Raw genomic sequence first — 13,524 nt, 5'->3', positions numbered from 1 at the left:
CAGCTGTTTGGCCCATGCAAAATAGAAGTAAGCAGTACAGCCCAATTCCCAGGGCACAAAAGCCCATGTTCCCCAAATTAGGACCCATATGAGGATAAGCAGGAGCCAAAGACTAAATGGGATGGAGCATGAATTAGCCTTTCACCCTCAGAAATGGTCCTTCCAAATTAATGCTAGGGCCACTAGCAGGCCAGCATGAAACTCCTTTTTTAACCGTAGTCACATAACAAAAATACTCAGAATGTTACTCCTATTTCTAGCAAGAAACTCTATCAAATGTCTTTTGGACATAACTCACTACAACCCACTCTTTAAGCCTTTTATCCATACTTTGGCAGGAGCAGCCAAATGAAAGTTAGGATAGATTTGCGCCTTTTAGACTAACCAAAACAAATATATTCAGCTTGATGTAAAAGGTGGTATAAGTTCTACTCCCTAAGAACACACAACCAGCTTCCCCTTAGTTTACTTAACTCACTGCAAAAAAGTATAAGGAGCCTTTGTCAGTACCAACTAGAAAGTATAAGATGTATTTTAGAGAAGCCTTCAAAAAGCCTTTTTCAGCTCTCCAGCTTGTAAATCACATCAGCTTAGCCTTTCTTGTATAACTGTAGCATAAGTTTAAGTAAGTCTAAGGGATCTAATTCAGTGTAAGAAGCACAAGTAGAAGAGGACTTCCTCCTTACACCCACAAGCATGCACACACACTTAGAAATAAGAAACACTGCCTTTACTGCCCTTGGCCATCCTATTTCATGTTCCCAGATTGACTCTATAGATCCTATTATTTGAATTATTATTATTAAAACCAATTATGTGGTGCTATAAATTCATACCATGATTTACAGACCTACCCTGAACAAGTTTATAGATTAAGACAGACAGTTCATGCAAATACAAGACCCAAAACAGCAATCCAGACAAGTGAGGGCATGGAGGGATTATTAGAGAGAAAATGAGGTGGCAAACATCTCTGGGAGAAGTCTATTAAAGGGAGGAAAGTATCTAGTAGATAGAAAAAGGGAGAGTCTTCTGAGAGTAAGAGACAGCATGATGGAAGACACAAAGACAGGAATGAAGTTAGCTGTGAGGCTGGTGGATGTGGAAGTATGAAGCATGAAACACAGGAAGGAGTAATGCAGATTCTGCCCTTGCTGGTTATCAAAGTAGAGTGCCATCTAGGATTGGAGACCATTTTGTTACAGGACACAAATAACCTGTAAAATTTGCTGCGAAGAAGTGACCCATGGGCTGGGAAGCACATGGAGAACCACGGCAATATGGAAGTATGTTTTTTTGTGCATTTTTTTTAAAGCATCGAGTTTTAGAGGAACAGAGGTGTATTGGCAGTGATGCTAGAACAGAGAGCAATGTTGAGAACAAACAGGTTGGTCCTCGGGCCTGCACTGTTCAACATCTTCACCAGTGATTTGGAAGAGGGGGTAAAAAGCACCCTGTTCAAATTTGCTGATGACACTAAGATGTAGGGGGATGTGGGCATGTTAGAAGGAAGGAATAGGCTACAATCGGATCTAGACAGGTTACAGGGGTGGGCAGACGAGAATAGGATGGGATTCAACACTGACAAGTGCAAGGTGCTGCACCTGGGGAGGAAGAACTGGCACCATACCTACAGGCTGGGGAACTCCCTTCTCGTCAGTGCAGAGGCAGAAAAGGATCTTGGAGTCATCATTGATGCCAAGGTGAACATGGGCCGGCAGTGTGGGGATGCAGTCAGGAAGGCCAGCCATGCCTTGTCATGCATCCACAGATACATCTCAAGCAGGTCCAAAGAGGTGATCCTCCCCCTCTATGCAGCACTGGTCAGGCTGCAGCTATAGTACTGCGTCCAGTTCTGGGTGCCGCACTTCAAGAGGGATGTGGACAACATGGAGAGGGTCCAGAGGAGGGCCACCAGCATGATCAGGGGGCAGCAGGGCAGGCCCTACGAGGAGAGGCTATGGGACCTGAACCTATTCAGCCTCCACAAGAGAAGGCTGATGGGGGATCTAGTGGCCTGTTACAAACTAGTCAGAGGGGACCAGCAGGCATTGGGGGGAGTCCCTGTTCCCCCGAGCACTACCAGGAGTGACTAGAAATAATAGTCACAAGCTAGTCACAAGCTGGCAGAGGGTAGATTGAGACTGGACATCAGGAGGCGCTACTTCCCTGTCAGGGCGGCTAGGATCTGGAACCAACTTCCAAGCAAAGTGGTGCTGGCTCCTACCCTGGGGGTCTTTAAGACAAAGCTAGACAATCACCTTGCTGGGGTTGTTTGACCCCAGTACTCTTTCCTGCCATGGCAGGGGGTCAGACTTGATGATCTGTGCTCAGGTCCCTTCCAAGCCTACTAACTGTGAAACTATGGAAGGTGCAGACACTAAAGGTACCTCCTGTGAAAAAGTCTTGTTGTTCTCTTAAAGAAGCAGATTCTCCTTGACTTACAAAGAAACTGTTGTTATATCATCTTCCCTCTGAGAGTTGCTTGCAACCAGGTTCCTCATTAATAATTCAGCCAGTTTACCCACATAAGACATCCACATAAAAACCTTACAGAGCAGCTTCCTCCCCTGCCAACCCATTTGCTGCTGGGTACTCATGAACGCACAGGTGCCCATGTCCCTTTGGTACCACAGCCATAGGGACAGAAAAAGTTACACATAAGTGATCAGAAACTGGTTTAAACCTGTAACAAAACACAAATTCAATACACATAAACCAGTTTCAAAATGGCCCTAACGGGTTTGAGATAAACCTGGTTGAATGTAGTTTCAGTCTTAACTAATCTGGGTCAAACTGGTTTATGGAACCTTCTATCCCAGACCACTTCTTGGTTTAAGTTAAATCAGAGTTCCCTAGCATCCCAGGATGCTTTTCAGCCCTGGGCTGGGTCAGGCTGGGCTGTCTGCCCCAGAGAGCAGGGCTGGCCCTGCCCCTCTCCTCCCTAGTCAGATCACTATCACTGCTCCCGCTGGCAGAAAAAGGGATAGGGGACCTCAGGCACAGCAACATCTGCCGGGCTTCCCCCAGCCCCACATTCCCTCACTGCTAAAGCAGGGATCCCCCTCCCACATCATGGACCCCAGCTGCATGGGCCCTAGCCAGCATCTGGTCACAATCATGCCACCCCTATGCTAGCTAATGCCAAGAGGTGTCTGTATGTGTGTGTCTCCAATTTCACTGGAACAAAGGCAGACACAGCAGTGTCCACTTAGGGCTTTTGGAGCTAATCAACAGGTCAGCTGGTAATGTCCCTCCATTCCTTCCTTGGAAAAACTGGTTTAAGAGCTTGAACTAATGGGAGAGGCTTTTGTTTTCTTGATGGGATGATAAACTTTATATTATCAGCTCCCTGCTGGCTGGTTTGCCTGTCAGTTTGCTGCAGACAGTATGAAGAAGCATGGAGAGGGAATATGAAAAGCTCAGTATCATTAATGCACTCCACACAAGCAGTCCTCCTTCCCCCCCCCCATCTTGGCTCAGAGTACTAGTTGGGGGCTAGGGTTTGGCAACACCCTGACCCCTTGAGCACCCTGACAAAGCCTGGCAAGGGCTGCTTTCCCCTTCCCCTCCAAGCACACTCCAGCTGGGGCTGCAGGCAGGGTGGGTGTTTAAACTGCTCCCTTAATCAGAGCATGCTGCTGGGGCCTGGCCACACTCCCCACCCCCAGCCCAGCACTGTGGAAGGGAAGGGAAGGGAAGGGAAGGGAAGGCTACTCTAACACTCCCCCTCTCCCCAGCAGCTGCTGCAGGCATGTGCCTTTATTTCCTGATACAAAAGTGAATGTCTATCCATTTGCAAATCAGTTCAAGCTCTGCAGGTTATACTAACCTGCAAAGATTGAATCAGTTTAGGCTTAGGCTTTTTTAATGTCTGTCCCTAGCCATGAAGACTAGAGAGTGTTTTGCGCTCTGTCCAGCAAACACTTACAAAGTGGCTGCTCCTCAGCCATGAATAACACTACAGTAAATAAAACCGTTTTATTTTGCACTGGACCTTTAACACTACATTCCAACACTTTATGAGCTTTCTGCCCTACTCTACCTTGTTTTTAGCTTGATGCTTCCTTTTAATTCTATTTACCTTTTGCCTTGTCTTTGATTTTTTGGAGTGCACAAAACAGGCAGAGAAGTGCTGAGTGAAATTGATTAGGCTCTGGACAGTAGTTGGGCTAAAGTACAGGACACAAGCTTTCCCCTACTCCCACTTTCAACAAAGATAATGAAAGCTTCCTTTGCCTCTCCTTCAATCTATTTTAACCACTAGACCCCAAGGTGAGCCAATCCAAAGAGACCTCCTGGGAAGAGCAGAAATTAAAGAAAAGTGAGGCAGCAGCAGCATGTTAAAAATATCCAAGCAGCCAAGAATTTAATAAATAGAGAAAAGAAACAACTTCACTCAGCACTTCTCTGCCTGTTTTGTTCACTCCACAAAATCAGAGACAAGGCAAAAGGTAAACAGAACAAAAGGCAAGCGCATCAGGCTGAAAACAAGGCAGACCAAACTTTTAGAGTTTTATATTCAGCAACTGCTGATTGGTATTGGCAGATTGTTTGCTGGTTTTTAACCTCAGGGTGAAATTCCAGGTGGCTGGATCTCCCTTGCCCTTTCTCCCATTTTGTACCAGGGAGACTTCAGTAAAACAACTCCCGATTTACAGCTGTGTGACTTAGAGAATCAGGCATAGAGATACAGCATGCGAGAGAGACAGAGACATTCTTAGCCTCAAATGTAGCCAATTAACAGGATGTCCCAAAGCCTTTCACAGCATGGACTACATTTTAATAGAGAAATGTCTCCCGTCTTCCTCTCTTACCACTACATGGACTGCCTTTTCTTCTGTTGGGAATCTAACATCCCTCAACAAATGCTTATGGCAGAGGGTGGGGAGTGAGACTAGGAATGTATTAAGTGTTTATTTATGCCACATAGCAAATGCTAGCAAGGAGGAGAAGCCAGCAAGCACCAGGTGGCCAGCTCACTCCCTGGGGGCTACCAGCAAGTGCCCTGTCACCTGCCCAGGACTGACCCCACTGCTCATAGCTTAGGAACCATTGCACTAGGATAAGAGGCAAACAGGCACAGAGGAAGAACGTAACTGCAACCTAGAAGGTTAACCTCTCACCACTACTTCATCCCTGGACACTGCCCCCAGCCAGGCACTCAAGAAGCAGTAGCAGGGGAAAGAAAGCTGCTGAAGAAGGAGTCTTCAATGATCTCATTCAGATATTCTCATCAAGCTCCAACTTTTTTTTGCTGATGAAAACTCACACTGGCTTGAGGAATATTTAAGTAGTTCAAGCAAAACAACAATACCACAAGAGAGACTAAAAGCTTCCGCTTCAGAATACCATATAACTGGGGCCCTTTATTCATGTGGCCAGAAGATGGAATTAGCACTACGCCCCCTACTTCTTGGCTGAGCGTCCTTACCATCCAGTCTGGAGGGACTGGATGTATTCAGATCAGCTGGACCAGACGATCTCCACCCTAGAGTATTGAGGGAATTGGCTGGAGTCATTGCGGAACCCCGGCACAGCTTTACCAGCACTCATGGTGCTCTGGTGTGATGCCAGAGGACTGGAAGAGGGGCAACGTGGTTCCCAGCTTCAAAAAGGGGAGGAAGGAGGACCCGGGAAACTATAGGCCAGTTAGTCTTACCTCAATCCTAGGCAAGCTTTTTGAGAAAATGATTCTGGTGCATATCCACGAGAGGCCAGCAGGGGAGATTATGCTTAGGGGCAACCAACACGGGTTCATTAGAGGCAGGTCCTGTCAGACCAACCTGGTGGCTTTCTACGACCAGGTCACCAAATCCTTAGATGCAGGGGTAGCAGTGGACATAGTCTTCCTAGACTTTCGGAAGGCCTTCGACACCGTCTCTCACCCCATTCTCATTAAGAAACTGGGGGACTGTGGTGTCAACACCTACACAGTCAAATGGGTCACCAGCTGACTGGAGGGCCGCACCCAGAGAGTGGTGGTGGATGGGTCATTTTCGACCTGGGGGGATGTGGGCAGTGGGGTTCCTCAGGGCTCAGTCCTCGGGCCTGCACTGTTCAACATCTTCATCAGTGACTTGGACAAGGGGGTAAAAAGCACTCTGTTCAAATTTTGCTGATGACACTAAGATGTGGGGGGATGTGGGCATGCTAGAAGGGAGGACTAGGCTGCAATCGGACCTAGACAGGTTACAGGGGTGGGTGGATGGGATTCAACCCTGACAAGTGCAAAGTGATGCACCTGGGGAGGAACAACTGGCACCATACCTACAGGCTGGGGAACTCCCCTCTTGTCAGTACAGAGGCAGAGAAGGATCTTGGAGTCATCACTGATACCAAGATGAACATGGGCCGACAGTGTGGGGATGCAGTCAGGAAGGCCAACCGCACCTTGTCATGCATCCACAGATGCATCTCAAGCAGGTGCAAAGAGGTGATCCTCCCCCTCTATGCGGCACTGGTCAGGCCACAGCTGGAGTACTGCATCCAGTTCTGGGCGCCGCACTTCAGGAGGGATGTGGACAGCATTGAGAGGGTCCAAAGGAGGGCCATTTGCATGATCCAAGGACAGCAGGGCAGACCCTATGAGGAGAGGCTACAGGACCTGAACCTGTTCAGCCTCCACAAGAAAAGGCTGAGGGGGGGATCTAGTGGCCTGTTACAAACTAGTCAGGGGGGACCAGCAGGCACTGGGGGAGTCCCTGTTCCCCTGAGCACTACCAGGAGTGACTAGAAATAACAGTTGCAAGCTGGCAGAGGGTAGATTCAGGCTAGACATCAGGAGGCGCTACTTCACTGTCAGGGTGGCCAGGATCTGGAACCAAGTTCCAAGAGAAGTGGTGCTGGCTCCTACCCTAGGTGTCTTTAAGAGGAGGCTAGATGAACACCTTGCTGTGTTTGTTTGACCCCAGTACTCTTTCCTGCCATGTTAGGGGGTCGGACTCGATGATCCACTCAGTTCCCTTCCGAGCCTAGAAACTATGAAACTATGAAACCATGGGGCTATTGAGTAAAAGGGGGGGCCCAGCCCAATTGCTTGAGGTTTCCATTTCTCTGTTCTTTCTTACAAATGTCTGAAACTGGAGTATTCTACCTGGGGGTGAAGGAAATAGCCCGTTCATTCTGAAATGAAGATTTTGGGTTTCCATTTCAGCAAAAACAAAACAAAAGCCCACAAAAGCAAGCAAACTTATTTCAGGTATTTTCCTCACCCTTTCCACTACCACCATTTTACACTTTTCGTTTCAGTTGCTGAGCCAAAATGCAATTGTTTGTGTAGTTCTGAACACCTCTTCTCTCGTAATCCATCCCCACTGCTTGCCAGTTACATGAGTCTCATGCGCTGTGCACGTTTACTGTGCACTGAATGCAAGGACAGAGTAGCAAAGTTACTGCTTCCACACAAAGTGCTCACTGACTTTGGTAGACAAGTTATACCATTTGTAATTTGTGTGCTGTGCAGCTCATGAGGTAATCAAGTCACCTAGGTACAACTATGAGAAGAGGGTGAAGGAAGGAGGAAAAATAAAGCTAATCAGCAGTGCTTTTACCTAAAGACTCTTTGGTGCTATTAGTAGCCTTAATCTGGGACCGGGTTGCAAGTCAGAAAGGCCTCATGAAAAGAGGGACGTGTGTGTGGGTAAGACCTTCCTACTGCATTGGGTTTGAGGTGTCCAGTGAGATAGAAGTCAACCTAACACTAACTAATCACAAGTGACACAAGGAAAAATTGAAAAAGCCAAATATTTTTCCTGTTGCTGTAATAATTAGGTTGCTGTCAAGTCAGGACTTTTTCCACAGCCAGCTACTCAAGCAGTACTGGTCTTAGGCACCAACTGCCAATGGATATCCATAAGCAGCTATCAACAAGCTAGAAGCATGGTTAGAACTTGTCAGCGGCTCTGAATCACCCATCAAAAACTCTGGACCTGTGGAAGGAGAAAGATGTTATGTATGCTATGCACTCTGCTCTGAGCTAAGCCCCACACATGCCCAGAAGAGGCAGAGCATCACTTCAAACTGACTTGCCCAATGTGGCTAGTGGGTGCTGAGCACCCATTATTTTATTTATTTATTTTTTTTGGTGCGTGCTTGAGCCCCAGAGCACCTATGACCTCAGAGCCAGTGACTTTGCTTTGTCCAGCAGTCCAGGATGTGCCACATGTCAGGCTGCTGGTACCTTCAATAATAGCAATCAAGAGGGACAAAACAGGGAAGGAAGCAAAACATTCCAGCCAAGATTTAGGAATGTGGCAGTCTGACATGAGGAAGGCTTTGAAGACTTTTAAACCTGTTTCACTTGCAATGCAGACAAATTGCTTCCACTTTTTCCTACAAAGTAACTAGGGGCAGGTTGAAGAAAAGAAACAATGTTAATGGGATTTTGCATCAGCTGAAAGAGCTTTGCCCTAAAGTGCAGCAGTCTGACTGCTAACAGCAGAGCCATTGGAACTGAGAGGTCAGCAGATTCACCACCGTCATTCGTTTTTCTAAAAGCTAAGGAGCGACTGGTCCAGCATCCCTTTTATTTGCTATTTTGAATCGTTTCCAACTCCACTCAGGAGGAGGCATGGAATCAACACGTCTTCCATGGAGCAGAGCAGAAAGCCCCCACTCAGGCACTTTGTGGGGGGGGATCACAATTCCATTAGCCCTTTCCTTGAGACAGCAATTTGTGTGGTGGCATCCCACGTGAGACTGCCATGTAGTTCCACAGGAGGAAAGTTTTGCCTGACTTGCAGCTCTGCACTAAGGGGAGTGCCTGAGACTTGACAGCTGCCAATTTCAATCTCCTCTTTGCCATTTACCTTGCTCCTGCTTTCTAAAATGAAGTTACAGCAGTGCTAAACGGATGTGCTGAATGCAGTCTCTGGAGACCAGGGAGTGCTGATTGGATGGGTTGCCCTCTCTCACTGTTTCAGTGCCAAACGCTGTCGTTGCAACTTTTCTTTTTCCCTTCTTCCCCACAAGGCATTAACAGCTTATTTCATTTTTTACACAGGTGATTCCTTTGGAATGCTCCCATAAATGGTCAACACTTGACTATTTCCTAAGCTCTAGAAGTTTAAATTAGTATTTTTCCCCATTGCACTATGTGCTATGTTTTCCCATTGCTCCCCTACTAAGTAAGTTCACTAAGGAAAAGGATGAAACTACAAGGGCCACAATTCCAATATCCCAGGCTGTCTATAGACACCCATGGCCTTGTCACTCTCAAGAAGCACCACCTGGACCTAAACCAATGTTTTGCTGATAAGATGGCCATTTCCTCCTACAGGACAAAAATAACATGATTTGTTAAAATGGCAGCCATATCCTGTGCTTCAACTCAGCCTACCCCAATGTCCCACCACAGTCATCATTCAGGACTCAGAGAAAGGTAAGATAAGTAAAGGCCTTAAGACTTGACTCATAATAATTCATTATCAAAATCCTTCTAGGCAGTGGACCAAATCCTGAAGTCCTCAATGGAGGTCTACTCAGTCCTTTCTCAGACACTCATCCACTGATGGCAATGGGAGCTTGCCTGATGGAGGTAGTGGATGTTCCATCCTTCTCCAGGTCATCCTATAGGAACATGGGACCATAACAGTGGTGCCCCATCCATCTGGCCTACAGGGTTGGATGATTGGCTCAAGGCCAGTCCATGAACCAGTACACAGGGTCACTCCACAATTAGATCATGCCCACATACAGACCCCACATGTAAAACTGGGCACAGACTTCCCCTAGGGGCTGGCTCCATGATCCAGCTCAATCCAGTGCACAGGACCATGTCATCTGGGCTGCAGGGCTCTCCAGAGGTGCATTAAGGCAACTGTACCTCAGGCAGTTACAATGCATGGGGCAGAACCAGCTGCTGCCAAGCTGATGGAAGCAACACAGTTAGCTGCCATAGTGATGTCCAGGGCTGTTATCCCAGTTGACTCCCTCTCTGTTATGCTACTAGGGCTTTTCATAGATCTGGAAATTTGGTGGCAGGATTGCATCAATTAATGTTGCCAGCGTTCCCCTGTCACCAATTTCCCAACCCATGGGGAGCCCCACAGGCTGGCTGACCTGGCTCCATGGGCTGGATCCAGCCCACTGGCCATAGGTTGAGCACCACTTGTCTACAGCACTAGCAAGGACACCCTGGGTCACTGAATTCTGTGACCTCATATTTCATGCATTATGTCATATGTTTGTAAAGCAAAACAAACTCTTCCCACTATCTAGCAAATGACAGTACTCTTATTGTTTTTAGGAACATTAAAGAATAGTAAGAAATTTAAAGAAACAGAGGTAAAGCCAAGCTACAAAACTTAAATCTACATTTGAAGCACCCCTATGTTCCAGAAAGTTTCAGGTTTCAGATTTACTCACCCCATGTCAAAGACAAGTGCCATTTGTAAAATTCAGGGCAATTTTCCCCACATCCCCTACCACCCGCCTTTTCTTTTTCTCAGAAATAGACACCTCTTCCGGGACTCACTGGCTTGAAGAGATGAGAAAGATTAGGATAGAGATGCTTCCTGCTGTCTCTGCTACTGGCAGTTTTTGGGATCCTTCTAGATTCCAGACTAAAACCTAGAAAATTCCTAATAGAATTAAGTCTGAGGGAATAAAGTATGAGTTCAGAGAAGTAAGACCCTGGCTTCAGCAGAGTGCTTGTACCACAGGAATGTCAGAAGCTGAAATGGTGCAGAAGTCCCAACACCCAGCCAGTCTGAATGAGGCTTACACATGTATGGCAGGAGCAAGTGGGCATCATGGTAAATGCAGACTCCAGGCAGGAGTATGTGGCTGCAAGAGCATGGAGACAAATAAGGTTGTCCTAGGAACAGGCAAAACAGGCAGCAGAATTTGTAAGCATGGCAGGGATAAGGACAGATGGTTGTCATGGAGGGGAAGGTGGATTGCATTGCATTTACTAAGATAGCCAGCCAGACACAAGCAGGACGGGCAGGATCCCCGTCAGAAAGGAGAAAGTAAAAGAAGATAGAATAAAAGTGAGCAGACATGCACATGGAGCAGGGAGAAAGAGTCCAGATGACCCAAAAATACATTGTTCAGATCCCTGACAGAGTTTTTAGTCTAACGGGGTTTAGAATTAAAATTTTGGTTTGGCCTATTCCAATAGAGAGACCAGTGGCCATATTTAGACCTGGATCTTGATGCACACTGTTCCACTCTGATCTAGAGGATTAGGGCAGATGCATCTCTAGCAGTTATGTGGCAGGAGTTGGCAGGACAGGTAGGCATGCACCCAGGGAAGGTCAGGTACCTATTAGGCCAGGGGTGGGTAAAATGACGGATCTGGCCAGCAGCTGGACTATTTCCCTGCAGCCTCCGTCCCATGGCTGGGGCTGGTCTCCATGGAAACCTGAGCTCCAGCTGCCTGTGAAAGCGCAAGGCTGGGGTTGCCAAGGACACCAGCTCTAGTCCTGCTGGCAGGGCACATGGTAGAGTAGGGCAGGGGCTTCTCCAGAGCTGCTGGGATCTTGCAATGGGGGCAGCTTGCTTTGGCGCAGGGACATGCAGGCAGGGGATCCCAGTTCTGCCCCTGCTCCAGACCAGGCTGTCACCACTGCAAGGAGCTGGGAAAAAGCCATGCTCCCCTGCCTGAGCACCCCTGCCCAGAGCATGCAGGCTATAGATCGCAGCTCTGCCCTGGCTCCAGAGCAAGTTGCCCCCATTGCAAGATCCTAGGAGCTCTGGAGCAGCCCTCTGCCAGGGTGGCTAAGGCTGGTCTCCACAGCAGCCGCAGCCTTGTGCTGCAGCTGGGGTCTCCGTGGAGACGGGGCCCAGCCATGTGCAGGGGCAACTGGGAAATGGAGTACGCTGCTGACTGGAGAGGGCCAGCAGGCCAGATTTTGCCTGTCCCTGATCTAGGCACACTGGACACATAACAGGAGCAGGTATGAGGACTACAAATTTTGAGTTTTCTACTGAAACCTAGATGGTGTAGAAACAAATGTCCATGAGATGTAATGCTGACACAGAGGCCAGCATGATCAGAAACCTACCCATTTCCTCTTTTTCTCTGATCTCTTTAATTTACATGAGAGGGCACTACAGAGAGAATAAAGCATGCAAAAACAGAGAGGGCTTCACAGGTCAGAAATCCTAAAACACCTCCTCCATTTTAGTAGTACATCTAGAAATTACTCTGTAATCCCTTCACAGCTGTAACCCCTTGAAGTGTCAGCCTCAAGATTAGAGCCTAAACACAGTGATGGGCATTCAGGTAATACCTCAGATACTGGAGATCGTCCATTCCCATGCCAACATTTTAAAGTCCCATGTCTTAGGTATAGTAACTCAGCAATCAAGCCATTAAAGGAACAGCATTAGGTTCTTGCATTTATTTTAAAGCAAAACCTATACATGTTTAAAAGCCAAGTGGGCTGAAACCAGGAGGCTCAGAAATGGCACATGTAATTTTTAATACTGAGGGAAATCAGGGGAAAGAGGGACCTGGTGTTTTGTAAAATCTGTGTGTTTGTTTTTAATTTAAAGTTTCGGGTTTCACAATGCTTCCTCATCGACCCAATTTTATTATAAATTTACATGATCTTCCACCCCCAAGAGGAATATAATTAAAAAAGTGTGTATTTCCAGCTGATTTGAAACTTGGGTTATGCAAGGAAAAGTAAAGAAATTCTTGTGTTCTTCTTCTAAGACAACTCAGCAAAGACTGGCCCAAATTACAAATTTTAGAGCTGAGCTTTCACAGTGATCAGAACATATTTCTGTCATGAGGAAAATAAAATTCTGTATTGCTACAGGCACATTTCACATAAGGACTCGCACATTGTCAGTACTACATACAACTCAAGCATCACAAGTTGAATTTTCTACTAATTCTAGAAATTCCCACTGAGACTTCTGCCATCCCAAAGAACTAAGAAATAATTATGCTTTCTCATTACTGGAAAAATGGTTCAATGCAAACACTTAATGCTAACATGAGGAAACACAAATCTGGATTCTATAAACTCCCCTCAACACCAGGGCTGAATTAACCCTTTAGTGGGCCCTAGGCAAACAAGCTTGTAGGCCCCTACTTTTTTTTCACTCAATTATAATATGTAAAATAAGCACAACTGGGACCGTAGGCATGTGCCTATTTTGTCTCTGCGTTAATTCGGCCTTGCTCAACACACAATTCCCTATTCCCCTCTGAATGTTAGTTCTTCAGTTTCAATTTTATAGAGAAAATCAGGATACATAAAAGAGATGGCCTTATTGAATCAGTGCTGTTAAAAATTCCTTCCCGGTCAGCCATGTGATAGTGTGTCATTAGAGTAGGATGATCAGAATGTACTGTCAAGCACACCATGAAGTCATGTCTGATTAGTGTTTTGCCTTGAAGCTGTGGACGCCATTCTCTTTTTCCTAAAGCAGCGAGGGAAGTTAATTCTATGAGTCATGGTGGTAAATTTATGGTGTCTGAGGTTCCAAAATAGGAGGTTAATTAATAGAAAAAGAAAAAGGAATGGGTGAAAGAAGCAACAATGACAGTGACACTGAGACACA

This window comes from Crocodylus siamensis, chromosome 2 (assembly GCF_052110815.1).
Source record: "Crocodylus siamensis isolate JL-2025a chromosome 2, ASM5211081v1, whole genome shotgun sequence".
Taxonomy (NCBI): domain Eukaryota; kingdom Metazoa; phylum Chordata; order Crocodylia; family Crocodylidae; genus Crocodylus; species Crocodylus siamensis.
Note: the sequence above shows the minus strand (reverse complement) of the source record.